This window comes from Mobula hypostoma, chromosome 17 (genome assembly GCF_963921235.1).
Source record: "Mobula hypostoma chromosome 17, sMobHyp1.1, whole genome shotgun sequence".
NCBI lineage: Eukaryota > Metazoa > Chordata > Chondrichthyes > Myliobatiformes > Myliobatidae > Mobula > Mobula hypostoma.
Genome location: NC_086113.1, coordinates 4,629,567 through 4,647,329, shown reverse-complemented (window position 1 = coordinate 4,647,329; position 17,763 = coordinate 4,629,567). Strand labels below are relative to the sequence as shown.

Sequence of the window (17,763 nt, the reverse complement as noted above, 5' to 3'; positions counted from 1 at the left end):
CCATAAGCTTTCTTAACTACCCTATCCACCTGTGAGGCAACTTTCAGGGATCTGTGGACATGTACCCCGAGATCCCTCTGCTCCTCCACACTACCAAGTATCCTGCCATTTACTTTGTACTCTGCCTTGGAGTTTGTCCTTCCAAAGTGTACCACCTCACACTTCTCCAGGTTGAACTCCATCTGCCACTTCTCAGCCCACTCCTGCATCCTATCAATGTCTCTCTGCAATCTTTGACAATCCTCTACACTATCTACAACACTATCTACAACACCATCAACCTTTGTGTCGTCTGCAAACTTGCCAACCCACCCTTCTACCCCCACATCCAGGTCGTTAATAAAAATCACGAAAAGTAGAAGTCCCAGAACAGATCCTTGTGGGACACCACTAGTCACAATCCTCCAATCTGAATGTACTCCCTCCACCACCACCCTCTGCCTTCTGCAGGCAAGCTAATTCTGAATCTACCTGGCCAAACTTCCCTGGATCCCATGCCTTCTGACTTTCTGAATAAGCCTACCATGTGGAACCTTGTCAAATGCCTTACTAAAATCCATGTAGATCACATCCACTGCACTGCCCTCATCTATACCTAATTTTGTACCTAATGAAGTAGCCACTGAGTGAATATTGTGGTTTAGTGACTCTATAAGATATTCTGTGAGCTGGAAAAGGAATTTGTTTTTATTTTACAATTCGTTGTCACTTCCAGTAGTGAAGTTCAGCTTGTGCTCATTAACTCGTATCCCTTTTGGTCTTTAAATTTAGAAGGTTAAATGCCTCATGTTTTATTGCAAATGTTAACACTCAGTGGTTTTGTAAATGCTTTCAACAGTTTGCCTTACTTGGAGAATTTCATTTGAGCAGTAATTATTGGGGCTGCACACATAATTGGAGTGCCCTTAACTATAGTATTGCATTTAAAACTGGAAAATCAGCAGTCAGTCAGTATAAGTGGAGTTAGAAATAGAATTATTGATTCTGGTTTAACACAGTTTGAACGGGTACAATAAGAAAGCAAGACAGAATATGTAGGGTGCCGGGCTGCATTGCCAGGGGAAGCAATGAAAATACATTTTGGTCACTTCATTACAGGGAGGATGTGGAAGCTTTAGAGAGGGTGCAGAGATTTACCAGGATCCTGCCTGGAATAGAGAGCAAGTCTTATGAGGATAGGTTGAGCGAGCTAGGGTTTTTCTCTTTGGAGCAAGAGAGAATGCGAAGTGACTTGATAGAGGTGTACAAGATGGTAAGAGTGGATAGCCAGAGATTTTTTCCCCCAGGGTGGGAATGGCTAATACGAGGGGGCATAATTTTAAGGTGATTGCCAGAAAGTATGGGAGGAGGATGTTATTTACACTGAAAGTGGTGAGTGTGTGGGACATGCATGAAAGAAAAATGGAGGGCTATGTGGGAGGGAAGGGTTATATTGATCTTAGAGTAGGTTAGAAGGTCAACACAATATCATGCGCAGGAGGTTCTGCACTGTTCTCTTTTAAGATGCAATAACAATGTTTAAGAACCTCTAGAACGGGTACATTAACAGGCAAGAACTGGAGGGATGTCGACTAAGTGCAGATAGATGAGATAGATTCATTTGGCATCCCAGTCAGAACAGACACAGAGGGCCAAAGGGCCTCTCCTTGAGCTGTACTGTTCTATGTCCTCAGTCTGAAATACAAACAGAAAATGCTGACAACATTCCACATTACAAATTAACAGCACAGTAAGGCCAATGCACCACTGTTCACAGAATTGAACTACTTGCAGTACATAACTTGTCTAAACCACAGTTTGTATTAGTTTAAGTTCAAGTTTATTGTCGTTCAACTGTACACATGGGTACTGCCAAATGAAACAATGTTTCTGTGGACCAAGGTGCACAACACAGTACATATAACTCTCACACAACACAAAAAGTGTTGTTAATAAGTTAACAAATATAATAAAACATAAGATTCATTTACAACACAAGTCAAAAAGTAAACAGTGTAATGCTATTGATGCTTCTAAGTGATGAGTCCTGGGTGGAGACAGGGAGTACAGAAGTCTCACAGCCTGGGTGAAATGCAGCTGTTTTCCATCCTAACAGTTCTTGACCTGATGCTATGGTGCCTCCTGCCTGCTGGTAGGGGGTCAAAAAGATTGAGAGACGGATGGGATAGATCATTGACAATGCCAAGGGCCCTGTGTACACAGCTAGCCTGATAGATATCTCTAATAGGTAGAACAGATGATCCTCTTAGCAGTCCTCACAATCCTTTGTTGAGTCTTGCGGTCAGATGCCTCGCAATTCCTGTACCAGACGACGATACAGCTGCAGCTTAATTCACAAATATTTTACAATTTAGTTAGCAATTAATTTGACAGTGGTGGTTCCAGATGACGATGATGGTTTTCATGAAATATTTCATAACATGTCTGCCCCGTGTGCAACATATACGTGAACATACAAATCAAGCATGTATTTTACCTTGTAAAGAATAGTTTTACTTTAAAATGTTCAGTAACTGGGTATCATCATCATCATTATGTACTGTGTTGTATGACGTAGGCGATCATCGTCTTTCCGTGAGCATGATTGTTCTTGGCAATTTTTTTCTGCAGAAGTGGTTTGCTATTGCCTTCTTCTGGGCAGTGACTTTACAGGACGGGTGACCACAGCCATTATCAATACTCTTCAGAGATTGTCTGCCTGGTGTCAGTGGTCACATAACCAGGACTTGTGGTGTGCACCAGCTGCTCCTACGACCATCCACCACCTGCTCCCATGGCTTCACGTGACCCTGATCGGGGGCTGAGCAGATGCTATACCTAGCCCAAGGGTGACCTGCAGGCCAGCAAAGGGAAGGAGCACCTTACACCTCCTTTGGTAGAGACATATTTCCACCTAACCTCCTAAATTTGGTATATGTAATTGATTTATTTAGAGATTCAACATGGTAACAGGCCCTTCTGGCCCAATGAGCCTGCAATGCCCAGTTACATCCATGTCACCAATTACCCTACCAACCTGTATGTCTTTGGAATGTGGGGGGAAAGCAGAGCACCGAAAGGAGACCCACATGATCACTGGGAGATTATACAAGCTCCCCACAGAGAGCGGAGGAATTGAACGCAGATCGTTTGCACTGTGATAGTTGTGTCATTTAAGAAGCTCTTTGATTGGTACATGGAGAGGTAGAGTTGGGACAGATATGGGATAAATGCAGGAAATTGGACCAGGTGGGTGGGCACCATGGTCAACAGGGACTGGTTGGGCCAAAGGGCCGGTATCCATGCTCTATTGATCCGTGACTCATATGTCATCCAATTCCTCTACTGTGGTTGCCTCATTTGCAATTTTTGACCATTAGGCATAAGAACAGAATTAGGCCACTTAGCCCATCGTTTGCTCTGCCATTCTATCTTGGCTGATTTATTATCCCTCTCAACCCCATTCTCCTGCCTTATCCCCACAACCTTTGATGCCTTGACTAATCAAGAACCTATCAACCTCCACTTTAAATATACCCAATCATTTGGTCTCCACAGCCGTCTATGACAATGAATTTCACAGATGCATCACCCTCTGGCTAAAGAAATTCTTCCTCATCTCTGTTCTAAAGGCCGTTCTTCTATTATGAGCCTGTGCTCTCCCCCACTAAAGGAAATATCTTCTCCAAGTCTGCTCTATCTAGCTTTTCAGTACTTGATAGGTTTCAAAGAGATCCCCCATCATTCTTCTAAACTCCAGTAAGTGCAGGCCCAGAGGCGTCAACTGCTACTGATACCTTAATCCTTTCATTCCTAGGTTCATTCTCATGAACCTGCTGTGGACCCTCTCCAATGCCTGCACATCCTCTTCTTAGATAATGGGCTCCTCACAATGCTCCAAGTGTGATCTGACAAATGCTTTATAAACAGTCCGCATTGCATCCTTGCTTTTATGTTCTAATCCTCTCGAAAGGAATGCTATATCAAAATAAAATCCTCAGATAATATCTTGAAAGGAGCTTTCCACCCTGTCATTCCAGTTCTGATGAAGTCACTGACGTGAAATGTTAACCATTTCTCTGCGGGTGCTGACTGATCCACTGGCATTTTCTGTTTTGTATTTCTGATTTCCAGGATCTGCAGGGTTTTTCTTAATGCTTCTCAGAGAGGGCACAGAATCTCAGTAGAAGTGCAGAAGTAAGTTCTGAAGTGGCAGGAATTGTGGACGAGAGGTTTGCAGTCTCATTCTTCACGTGTTCATGGGGATGGTTTTGGGGACAGAGAGAGGAGTTAGAGGTTGGGTTAGGGGTGTGATCGCATGAATCGAATGTGCTGATCTCCAAGGCGTCGTCTATTGGTGGGTCCTCAGGTGCCTGTAGAGGCCGATCTGGATCCACCTATTCTGGTGCCATGTGGGCAAGAGTAAATGGTGACTGTGATCAGTGGTTGGGTCGTTTGGTTGTACGGTCTCTTCTTTCGCAGCTGCCGCTTGTTCTCTGTGGCAAAGCGGAGATCGTTCTCATCTAGCACAGCTCCCTCTTGAGCAGATTTCCTCCAGGTCTATCCATTGAGTGCAATGTCTTCACAGTTTTTAGATATAATGTTGAATTTCCTTGAATCATTTCTTCTGCCCACCAAGGGGCTCACTGACCTTCCTTCAACTGGGAGTGAAGGATCTTTTTGAGGCAATATGAGCTAGGCATCTGAATGACATGACCCATTCATCAGAGGGGCTATTGCATTATTGTGGCAGAGATGCTGTTCATGTTGGCCTTCTGGTTTTAGAGGTCAGGGTGGGGTTTAGGGGCAGTGATGTGGGGAAGTTAGAAGTCAAATTAGGATTTAGAAACATAGAAAACCTACAGCACAGTACAGGCCTTTCAGCCCACAATGCTGTGCCGAACTTGTACCTACTTTAGAAATTACCTAGGGTTATCCACAGCCCTCTGTTTTTCTAAGCTCCATGTACCTGTCCAGAAGTCTCTTAAAAGACCCTATTGTATCTGCCTCCACCTGACATCTCCTCTGTACATACTTCCAAGCACCTTAAAATTGCGCCCTCTCGAGTTAGCCATTTCAGCCCTGGGAAAAACCCCTGACTATCCACATGATCAATGCCTCTCATTATCTTATAAACCTCTATCAGGTCACCTCTCATCCTCTGTCACTCCAAGGAGAAAGGGCTGAGTTCACTCATCCTATTCTCATAAGGCATGCTCCCCAATCCAGGCAACATCCTTGTAAATCTCCTCTTCACCCTCTCTGTAGTTTCCACATCCTTCCTGTAGTGAGGTGACTGGAACTGAGCACGGTACTCCAAGTGGGGTCTGACCAGGGTCCTATATAGCTGCAACATTACCTCTTGGCTCCTAAACTCAATCCCACGATTGATGAAGGCCAATGCACCGTATGCCTTCTTAACCACAGAGTCAACCTGCGCAGCTGCTTTGAGTGTCCTGTGGACTCGGACCCCAAGATCCCTCTGATTCTCCACACTGCCAAGAATCTTACCATTACTACTATATTCTGCCATCATATTTGACCTACCGAAATGAACCGCCTCACACTTATCTCAGTTGAACACCATTTGCCACTTCTCAGCCCAGTTTTGCATCCTATTGATGTCCCGCTGTAACCTCTGACACCCCTCCACACTATATGTACAACACCCCCAACCTTTGTGTCATCAGTAAGTTTACTAACCCATCCTTCCACTTCCTCATCCAGGTCATTTATAAAAATCACGAAGAGAAGGGGTCCCAGAACAGATCTCTGAGGCACACCACTGGTGACCGACCTCCATGCAGAATATGATCCGTCTACAACCACTCTTTGCCTTCTGTGGGCAAGCCAGTTCTGGATCCACAAAGTAATTTCCCCTTGGATCCCATGCCTCCTTACTTTCTCAATAAGCCTTGCATGGGGTACCTTATCAAATGCCTTGTTGAAATCCATACACACTACATCTACTGCTCTACCTTTATCAATGTGTTTAGTCACATCCTCAAAAAAATTCAATCAGGCTCGTAAGGCACTACCTGTTATTGACAAAGCCATGCTAACTATTCATAATCATATTATGCCTCTCCAAATGTTCATAAATCCTGACTCTCAGGATCTTCTCCATCAATTTACCAACCACTGAAGTAAGACTCACTGGTTTATAATTTCCTGGGCTATTTGTACTCCCTTTTATTGAATAAAGGAACAACATCTGCAACCCTCCAATCCTCCAGAAGCTCCCTCGTCCTCATTGATGATGCAAAGATCATCGCCAGAGGCTCAGCAATTTCCTCCCTCGCCTCCCACAGTAGCCTGGGGTACATCTCATCTGGTCCCGGTGACTTATCCAACTTGATGCTTTCCAAAAGCTCCAGCACATCCTCTCCCTTAATATCTACATGCTCAAGCTTTTAGTGATAGTCATATGCTCAGGCTTCCACTCCACATTTGAAGCTCCGTGACTTGGACGGGTGACCACGGACATCCGCAGTCCAGGCCTCTGCTCCGAACTCAAAGGCCATGTGAGCAGAAGGCATGAGATCAGGTCATTCAGCATGCTTGGAGCTTATGCGTCCTGTCATTGGCACGTCCAGGGGGTCGATACTGAAGATGGGAGCCTGCTGGACAAAGCCTGAGACTGGACACGGGAGGCATGTCCTGGTGTTGGAGGACTGTGTGTGTGTGTGTGTGTGTGTGTGTGTGTGTGTGTGTGTGTGTGTGTGTGTGTGTGTGAAGGAGGAAAGGAATTTGTTTTGCTGTCACTGTTTTGAGCTAGTTGTGTTTTGTGTTATTCTGCCGAGCGTTGTGGGCATGCTACGTTGGTACTAGTATATGTGCGATACATGTGGACCACCCCCAACACATCCTTAGAGAGTTGATTGTTAATGCAAATGACACTTTTTGCTGTGTGTTTCCACGCACACATGATAAATAATTAAATCTGAATCTGAACATTATGCAGAGAGAATTTCTAGGCCAATAAGTTTTTAGTCTTGCTGGAGGCATTTAGTAGCAGTCTTTCAAGAATTACTAGTTTTTGAAGTGCCATCATCGTCGTTATTCTGTGCCATGCCTTCTGTGACCATGATCGCTCTTGGCAAATTTTTCTACAGAAATAGTTTGCCATTGCCTTCTTCTGGGCAGTGTCTTTACAGGACAGGTGACCCCAGCTATTATCAATACTCTCCAGAGATTGTCTGCCTGGAATCAGTGGTCGCATAACCAGGACTTGTGATGTGCTCCAGCTGCTCATACGACCATCCACCACCTGCTCCCATGGCTGCATGTGACCCTGATCGGCCGGGGGGGGGGGGTGCTAAGCAGGTACTACACCTTGCCCAAGGGTGACCTGCAGGCCAGCGGAGGGAAGGAGCACCTTACACCTCCTTTGGTGGAGACATATCTCCACCACACCACCCAGACTGGAATATCACTCCTCTCTTTAAGAAGGGAGTGAGACAGAAGAAAGGATATTATAAGCCAGTTAGCCTGATTTCAGTGGTTGGGAGAACATTGGAGTCCATTGTTAATGAGGTTTCAGGGTCCTTGGAGGCACATGATAAAATAGGCTCAAGGCAAATGGCTGAGGGCTTGTACTTGCTGGAATAAAAGAAGAATGAGGGGGGATCTCATTGAAACATCGAATATTGAGAGACTTAGAATGCATTTGGAAGGGATGTTTCCTATCGTGGGGTGAGTCTTGGACCAGAGATCACAGCCTCAGAATAGAGAGACATCCATTTAGAACAGAGTTGAGGAGGAATTTCTTTATCCAGGAAGTGGTGAATCTGTGGAATTCATTGGAGCAGTCAGCTGTGGAGGCCAAGTCATTGGGTATATATAATGTAGAGGCTAATGCATTCTTGATTAGTGAGGACGTCAAAGGTTACAAGGAGAAGGCAGGAAAAGGATAATAAATCAGTCATGATGGAATGTTGGTGTATACTCGATGGGCTGAATCACTAAATTCTGCTCTTGTGTCTTATGGTCTAGGGTCTTTTCTGTGCTTTGTCTAACAGACCATTTATCTTTTATTCCAGGGTGGCCCCACACAGTTAGGTGCTAATAACTTGGTAAATGGACTCCCTGTATCCAGACTGACAAACTGGGATACCATGGTGATTTCTCATTCAATCTCCCAGACGCAGGTGAGTGAGATTGTTTACTTTGTTTGCTAAGAGGTTATCTGCAATGAACATTGGTTTGTAAGCTTCAGAATATGGTAATTTGCACGTAAAAACGCCATGAGCCAGTCATAAGATGTGCGATACTTACATAAAAGTCCTTCAGTGAAAACGGTGTCGCGAGTAGAGAGGTGGTGACAGAACGCGGGCCTTCATTTGTCAGGGCATATACTTCAATAGGAGATTTGGTGTGTCATCAAGGACTCCAGCAAATGTCTACAGATGTAACGTGGACTGGTTGCATCGCCATCTGGCACTGCACAGGATGGGTAAAAACCGCAGAGAGCTGCAAACTCAACCTCCTCTATCATGGGCATAACCCTCCCCAGCATCGAGGACATCTTCAAAATGTGGTGGCTCTCGAAGGCAGCATCCATCACTAAGGATCCTCACCATAAAGGACATTCCCTCTTCCTATTGCTACCATCACGGAGGAGGAACTTGAAGACGCGGGTTGAATATCTTAGGAACAGCCGCGTCTCCTCTGCCATCAGCTTTACGACTGGTTCGTGAACCCTACCTCACTATTTTGCTCTGCTTTTGCACTTTTTAAACATCTCTGATTGTAGTTGTTTATGTTTTGTGCTGTATTGCTGATACAAAACAACTAATTTCATGACATGTGCCAGTGATAATAAGCCTGATCAGAATCAGGTTTTATTGTGTCGTGAAATTTGGTAACTTAGCAGCAGCAGTTCAATGCAATACATAATATAGAAGAAAAAAAAGTGAAATAATAATAATAAGTAAATCGATTCTAGTGTACATATATTGAATAAATTAAAAATCTTGCAAAAAACATAAATGATATATTTTAAATAAGTGAGGTAGTGTCCAAGGGTTCAATGTCCATTTAGGAATTGGATGGCAGAGGGGAAGAAGCCGTTCCTGAGTCTGAGTCTGATTCGGATAGAGTTCAGTAGTTGGGGCATTACGCTGCAGTTGTAGAAGTCATTGGTAAGGCACACAGAGTATTGTGTACCGGTTTGGTCACCCTTTTACATGGTCAAACTGGAAAGAATGCAGAACAGATATTAGCCTGAGTTATGTGGAGAGCTTGGCCAGGCTCAGTCTTTTTTCAATGGACTACAGAAGAAAGTGGAGTGACTTTTTTACAATTATGAGAAGATGAGCGGGAACAGCCATTTCCCCAGGGTGGGCGAGTCCAAAATGAGGGGGCATAGGTTTAGGGTGAGAAGGGAAAGAGTTAAAAGGTAGCTGAGAGACAATTGTTTCTCACAGATGGTGGTGAGTATATGGAACGAGCTGCCAGAGGGAGTGATTGAGACTGGTACGTTAGTATCAGTTAAGATGCACTTGAATAGGTAGATGCAGGGGCCAGGCTGAACTTGTTTCCTTTGTAGTCCAATGTAGGAACTCAGACATGAAACGTTAAACATTTCTCTTTCCAACTCTGATGGCCAACCTGCCAGGGTCATCCAGCATCTTTGCTGTCAGTTGTGGCACCAGTCTTGATCAAGCAAACAAGGGAATGGAATTATTGAGCTTAATAACATCAGCCTTGCAAGCAGACTTGTCCCTGACCGTATGCACTCTTTGTCAAACACAGAAATTGGGTCTAGCTGGATGGGCTCCATGTTTGCCGTGGACTGGTTGGATTGGAAGGTCTGTATCTGCACTGGATTGTTCTGTGCCTCGATGCTACATGTTACAAGGAAGATTTTGTTTTAACTGTGGCCTCCTTTGCTAATATTGAGTTGGCATTAACATTTTGTGGGAGTGTGTTAGATATGATTTATCATCTCTTCTTAAACGTCACTGACCTTTGATGACCTTGCATGGAATGCTCGTAGTAGAAGTAGACACAGATAAGGATTATTCAGCATCAGTTGGAAACCTTTGATCTACAGGCGACTTCTGTGTTATGGCCGCTTGGGTACTGGAAATTCGTCCTTGCAGAACCCTGGAATTGCAACCCAGACCTCTGAAATACTGGATGCATTTGCCCTTAAGAAGGGAATTAGGAAAGCCAGGAGAGGCCAAGAAAAGTGCTTGGCAGGTAGGATTAAGGAGAATCTGAAGGTGTTCTGTACGTACATCAAGAGCAAGAGGATACCTAGGTAGAACTACTCAAGCATAATGGGAGGACATTTACTTGGATGTGGAGGGCACGGGTGAGGTCCTTGATGAATACTTTATATCAATGTTTACCAAGGAAGGACATTGAAGCTTTGGAGAGAATGCAAAAGAGGTTTACCAGGAGCTGTCTGGATTGGAGAGAATGCGCTATAACAATCGGTTGGACAACCTCGGGTTGTTTTCTTTGGCACTGCGAAGGCTGAGGGGAAAACTGATACAGGTTTATAGATAAGAGTAGACAGACAATATCTTTTTCCTAGCGTTGAAATGTCTAATACTGTACCTGAGTGCATGTATTTAAGGTAAGGGACAAGTATCTTACACAGGAAGTGGTAGGTGCCTGGATTACGCTGCCTGGGATGGTGATAGAGGCTGATTCATCAGGAACTTTTCAGAGACATTTAGGGAGGTGCTTGCATGTGAGGAAAATGGAAGGATATGGATAGACATTGTGTAGGCAGAAGAAATTAGTTTAGTTTGCCATTTGATTGCTAATTTAATTAGTTCAGCACAACATTGGTCAACTGAAATACCTGTTCCTGTACTGAGTGGGGCTGAGGAGGGGAAAAAGGATCAGCCATGATTGAGAGGCAGAGCAGGCTCGATGGGCCAAATGGCCTAATTCTACTCCTATGTCTTATGGTCTAAGTAAACGATGTTAGGAAGTCAAAACAACTGACGGACACAATGGCAAAACTTTAGTTGACTAGGCGGCTTCGGCAGGCTGGTGGTTTATTAACAACGAGCTACCAACTTCCATTCTGTGTTTATTGTTACAACTTGTAGCAGTGTTGTAACTTGAAACACTGACAATAAGTTGAAGCTCTAAAATGTTTCGATGTAAAGGTTGTGGTAAGTTTATTATTTAGAAAATTTATGGATTATATTCATTAACACATAATCAATTTTAGGGTATTTCACAATTAACATAGGTTTCAAGATTATATTAGTATAATTTCAAAATTATTTAAAAATTGTATAAAAGAAAATTCTAGCTATGCAGCAGCAAAGGCTATGCTCGTGGAAGCATTTTAGTTACTGTGTAGCCGTGCACCATTGAAGCTTAGAGGGAACAGGGCACTACAGCTCACCTCTTCTCCTCCACTTCCCTTTCCAACTCTGCTTTGTTGGCACATGCAGAGAGTTTTGCTTACAGCAATTTTTGTTGGTGTCATTTAATCAAAAGATAACTGGGCTCGTACCTTTGCTGTGCTGTAGTGTAGTTGGTCAAACTCAACCAACTATGTTTTGTTGGTTTGTGAAATGTATCCCTTTTTGTTAACAGGAAAAAAAGTCCATTGTAGCAGCAGTGAGTGGAAACTGTGACGTGGTCAACTCAGTTCTCTTGCATGGTGTCAGGACCAAAGTCCTCTTCTTTAATCAGTTTGCTACAGATGCTGAAATTATGCAATATCCAACCCATCGTTTGCTAACTTTATAACCTTGCAGTTATAGTCACAGTACTCATTATTCAATAACCTAGGCTGAAATGTCTGAGTTTCAAATGGCATTCAGTATCCTAACTCACCATACAATTGCAATTGGTTTATTGTTGTCTCGTGTACCAAGACATAATGAAAAGTTTGTCTTGCATACTGTTCATACAGATCAGATCATTACACAGTGCATTGAGCTAGAACAAGGTAATGAAGTATCACAGTATGTTGTCACTTGTACAAAGATACAGAGAAAAACTTGTCCATATGGATCAGGTCATCACACAGTGTATTCAGGTTGAACGCGGTAAAACAATAAGAGAATAAAGTGTGTAACAGCTACAGAGAAAGTGCAGTGCAGATAAACAAAAAGGTGTGAGATCAGCGAATCAGTGCTTTGGTCTCGTATGTGGGTGGGCAGAAGAGCAGGTCATGTGGTGGTCTCAGTCATTCTGTCGAGAAATGTTGTTTTCAATTTCTTTCACACTGAGTTCAGGACTTCGTTTCAAACATGAAGGAAGTTCCAACTGAGGAATATTTTGATGTGTTTTTTTTATTCCTAAGGCTATCTATGAACATCAGGATTAGGGTTAATTTCCTCTGCTGGAAATGGCTAATTTTCAAGATGGTTGGAGGAAAGTATAGGTAGGATGGATATCAAAGGTAAGTTTTTTTTACACAGAGGGTGGTGGGCCAGAGGTGGTGGTAGAAGCAGATATATTAGGGACATTTAAAAGATTCTTGGATGGACACATGGATGATCAAAAAATGGGGGGGGCTATCTGGGAGGGAAGGGTTAGCTTGATCTTACTGTAGGTTAAAAGTTTGGCACAACATTGTGGATTGAAGGGTCTGTGCTGTGCTGTACTGTTCTATGTTCTAGGTTAGGGTCTATTTGCAAAGAAATTGTTACATATAAACTGAAAATCACTGGAGTTTCTGCTCCTGAGGTAGCTTCCAGAAAATACAGAGACACAAGATGCTGAAATCTAGACCTGCAGATCAAGCAACATCTGTGGGGAGAAATGGGCAGTTAACAACTCAGGTCAAGGCACCTCATCTGGACTGAAGGAATAGACGAGCATAGGTGCATCCCCCTTCTACTCGTTCAATGCACATGAGTATTGTGAGCAGTTCTTGGCCCCTGATCTAAAAAGGATATGCTGGCATTGGAGAGTGTTCAGTGGAGGTTAATGAGAAATATCCTGGAGATGAAAAGGTTAACGTATGAGGAGTGTTTAAAGGCTCTGGCTCTATAGATGGAGTGTAGATTCTTATTGAAACCCACTGAATATTGAAAGGGTGCCCATGGGTGGTGAAACTCTGGAATTCATTGCCACAGGCAGATGTGAGGCCAAGTTATTAGGTGTACAGTACTTAAAGCAGAGGTAGATAGGCTCTTGATTAGTAATGGTGTCAAAGGTTGCAGAGAGAAGGACAGGGAATGGGGTTGAGAGGGATAATAAATCAGCCATGATGGAATGGCAGAGAACGTCATAGAACATAGAACACTATAGCACAGTACAGGCACGTTGGCCAAGAATGTTGGGCCAAACTTTTAACCTATTCTAAGATCAATCTAACCCTGCCCTCCTACATTGCCCTTCATTTTTCTATCATCTATGTGGCTATCTAAGATTTTCTTAAATGCCCCAAAGTATCTGCCTTCACCACCACCTCTGGCAGGACATTCCATGTACACATCACTCTCTGTATAAAAACCTACTTCTGTCAATCTCCCCTATAATTTCTCCAATCACCTTAAAATTATGGGGAAAATTCTCTGTCCACTCTATGCCTCTCGTCATCTTGTACACCTCTGTTATCACCGCTCATCCTCCTCCTGTCCAAAGATAAAAGCCCTGGCTCACCCAGCTTATCTTCATAAGACATGCAAACTCAATGGAGCGAGTGGCTTAATCCTGCTCCTAACTCCTGAGTCTTATTTCTTGTGGACCCAAAGCATCAACTGTACATTTTCTTCCACTGGAAAGAAAATGAGCTTCTGAGTTCCTCCAGCACTTTATTTTGTGACAGAATATTCTCTTCACACGTGTTAATGGTCAGTGCAGCCAGCTTTAGGTTTAATCCTTTACTTTGGCAGGGTATCAACTGGTAAAGACCATTGCTCAGCAATTCAGAAACGCAAGAGATGCTACAGATGCTGGAAATCCAGGGTAACACATACAAAGTGCTGGAGGAACTCAGCAGGTCAGGCCGCATCTGTGGAGGGGAATAGACCATTGACATTTTGAGCCTGGACCCTTTAGGTCCTGATGAAGACATTAAGACACAGGAGCTGGTTAGGCCATTCAGCCCATTGAGTCTGCTCCATTATTTCACCAAGGCTGATCTATTTCCCTCTCGACCCCATTCTCCAGCCTTCTCCCTATAACGTTTCATGCCCTGATGAATCAAGAGCCTTTCTCCCTGCGTCGTAAATGCACTCAGTTACTTGGCCTCCACAGCCGCCTGTGGCAAAAAATTCCACAAATGCACCACCCTCTGACTTAAGAAGTTCTGAATGGAGTGAAGGGTCTCAGCTCGAAAAACCGACTGTTAATTCTTTTTCGTAGAAGCTGCCTGACCTGCGGAGTTCCTCCAGCATTTTTAAGATGTGTTACTGAGCAATACAGAGTTTCTCTGGGAAAGGAAATACTCTGGAATAGATTGCAAGGTTGAATAATACTGCTATTGTTCATCTCATAGTGTAAAACAATTATTTTGGATCCTGAAAACACAATTATTATAAGCAGTCAAAGTAAATTGAGAGGGAAAATGTCAATTGTAAAGAGGGAAGTTCAGTATAACCGTCAACGCCGATAACGAATCAGAACACAGGCACACTTTATGCCTTCAGTCATACTTTATTTTACCTGTGCACAAGGAGAACAGCATGGCCCCTGTCACCACACGGTTCATAGCCAAGACAGGTAAATGCTATTTTTATACAGAATTGGTTAATCAGTTACAGCTATTGACTGTTTAGTAAACTGTGCGTTTTGAATTGCTTACTGCAATATCAGTCGCCATTCACAATACAGGTGCTAAAAGTCAATAGAAACTATGAGCTGGCAACCGATGATACTTTGAAGTTGGTAAAGCAATTGTTCCTTAGTTGTTGGGGAGTCCACATCCTTCTACTATGTTCCTACCTCATCTGTCTGGCATCCATTATTGTGTTAAGAGAAGCAATGTTCTGCAAAGACCTTTCTAGTAAAGGTCTCACTTCAGAGGCCCAACTTGTCCAGGTTGATTACACACTGCTGCAATCATCCTCACCTGTCTTGTTGGCAGTAAGCTGGGGTGATTCAGCAATCTCACGTCAAAGTCTGGGTTGACTACACACGACAATTGTTCTTGCCTGGACATTGTCTTTAACACTTGCCTAACTGCAACTCCCATGCTACATCTTAGTGATATAATCCAACAATTCAATTCATATTCATAAACACAAGTTCTACGATGCTAGAAATCATACACAACACACACAAAATACTGGAGAAACTCAGCAGGTCAATCAGCATCTATGGATAGCAATGAATAGTCGACATTTTAGGCTGAGACTCTTCATCAGGACTAATGAATATGCACACTTAACGATTTAGGAATAGATTTTTCCTCTCCGCCATCATCTTTCTGAACTGTCCATGAGCATTGTTTTGTTATTCTTTTTACTTTTATACTATTTACTTATTTTGAAATCTGTTGTAATTGTTAATGTTTTTACATTGTACTACTGCTGCAAAACAACAAATTTCATGACATATCATTCATCCATTTTGTGCCGTGTCGAATGATGTGGCAATCATCATCTTTCCATGACCATGATTGTTCTTGGCAAATTTTTCTACAAAAGTGGTTTGCCATTCCCTTCTTCTGGGCAGTGTCTTTACAAGACAGGTGATTCCAACCATTATCAATATTCTTCAGAGGTTGTCTGCCTGGCATAACCAGGACTTGTGATGTGCACCAGCTGCTCATACGACTATCCAGCGCCTGCTCCCGTGGCTTCACGTGATCCTGACTGGGGGACTAATCGGGTGCTACACCTTGCCCGAGAGTGGCCTGGAAGCTCGCAGAGGGTTGGAGTGCCTTGCACCTCCTTTGGTAGAAAAGTATCTCCACCACACCACGTATATAAGTCGATAATAAAGAAACAATTCTGATTCTAAACTGCATGTTCCTAGTTACCAACTCACCTACCGCTGGTATTTGCTCCATTTAAAACTGCATAATTTTCAATAACCAGTCCAAACCAGTGGAAAGGGTGAACACTTAAAAGTTCCTGACCGTCAACGTCTCTGAAGATCTTCAAAGTTCAAAATAAATATATTATCCATGTGTGTTTGTATATACATTTCTCTCAACATATTCACCCTTCAGATTCATTTTTTTTGTAGGCAATCACAGTAAATACACCAAACACAATAGAATCAATGAAAGTCAACTCCCAAAAAGACAGACAACAACCAATATGCAGAAAAATTCAACAAGCTGTGCAAATACAAAAAAAGAAAAAATAATAAAATAATAATAAATAATTAAATAAACAATAAATATTGGGAACATCAGAAGAAAAGTCCAGTACAGTGAGAATCCATTAATCCATTTCAAGAATCAATCAATTCCGGCATGCTTCTGGAAGACTGGAAAATTGCCAATGTCACTCCACTCTTCAAGAAGGGAGAGACAGAAGAAAGGAAGTTAAAGGCCAATAAGTCTGACCCCAGTGGTTTGGAAGATATTGAAGTCAATTATTAAGAATGTGGTTTTGGAGTACTTGGCAATGATCAAATAGGCCACAGTCAGCATGGTTTCCTCAAGGGAAAATATTGTCTGACAAATCTGTTGAAATTCTTTAAAAGAAATAACAAGCAGGATAACAAAGGAGAATCGGTTGATGTTGTGTACTTGGATTTTCAGAAGGCGTTTGACAAGATGCCACACACGAGGATCCTTAACAGTTAAGAGCCCATGGTATGACAGGAAAGATACTAGCATGGATAGAGCATTGGCTGATTGGCAAGAGGAAAAGTGTGGAATTAAACTTTTTCTGGTTGGCTGTTAGTGACTAGTGGTGTTCCACATGGGCCTGTGTTGGGACCGATTCTTTTCACATTATATGTCAATGATTTGGATGATGGAATTGATAGCTATGTCGCCAAGTTTGTGGATGATATGAAGATAGGTGGAGGGTCAGGTAGTGTTGAGGAAGCAGAGAGGCTACAGAAGGACAGACAGATTAGGAGAATGGACAAATAAGTGGCAGATAGAATACTATGTCAGGAAGTGTATGGTAGAAAAAATGAAAGCCAGCGAGCACTGTGAGGGTCATGTTTTTTGACTTCTCCAGTGCGTTCAACACCATCCACCCTGCTCTGCTGGGGGATAAGCTGACAGCAATGCAGGTGGATGCTTTCCTGGTATCATGGATTCTTGATTACCTGACTGGCAGACCACAGTACATGTGCTTGCAACACTGTGTGTCCGACAGAGTGATCAGCAGCACTGGGGCTCCACAGGGGACTGTCTTGTCTCCCTTTCTCTTCACCATTTACACCTCGGACTTCAACTACTGCACAGAGTCTTGTCATCTTCAGAAGTTTTCGGATGACTCTGCCATAGTTGGATGCATCAGCAAGGGAGATGAGGTTGAGTACAGGGCTACGGTAGGAAACTTTGTCACATGGTGTGAGTAGAATTATCTGCAGCTTAATGTGGAAAAGACTAAGGAGCTGGTGGTAGACCTGAGGAGAGCTAAGGTACCGGTGACCCCTGTTTCCATCCAGGGGGTCAGTGTGGACATGGTGGAGGATTACAAATACCTGGGGCTACGAATTGACAATAAACTGGACTGATCTAAGAACACTGAGGCTGTCTACAAGAAGGGTCAGCGCCGTCTCTATTTCCTGAGGAGAGTGAGGTCCTTTAACATCTGCTGGACGATGCTGAGGATGTTCTACGAGTCTGTGGTGGCCAGTGCCATCATGTTTGCTGTTGTGTGCTGGGGCAGCAGGCTGAGGGTAGCAGACACCAACAGAACCAACAAACTCATTTGT

At 43.2% G+C, this 17,763-nt stretch overlaps 1 protein-coding gene across 3 annotated transcripts in view; it reads left to right on the top strand.

Annotated features, from left to right (window-relative positions):
* Nucleotides 1–17,763, top strand: part of thrb (thyroid hormone receptor beta) — a 214,482-nt gene that overhangs the window by 15,057 nt on the left and 181,662 nt on the right. For 2 of the 3 annotated variants that reach the window (XM_063069459.1, XM_063069457.1), the window contains exon 2: nucleotides 8,022–8,129. The gene's annotated coding sequence lies outside the window, so the exon portion shown is untranslated. Of the gene's footprint in view, nucleotides 1–2,634; nucleotides 2,876–8,021; nucleotides 8,130–17,763 lie in introns of those variants that run through there. The other variant, XM_063069458.1, reaches the window with a different exon arrangement.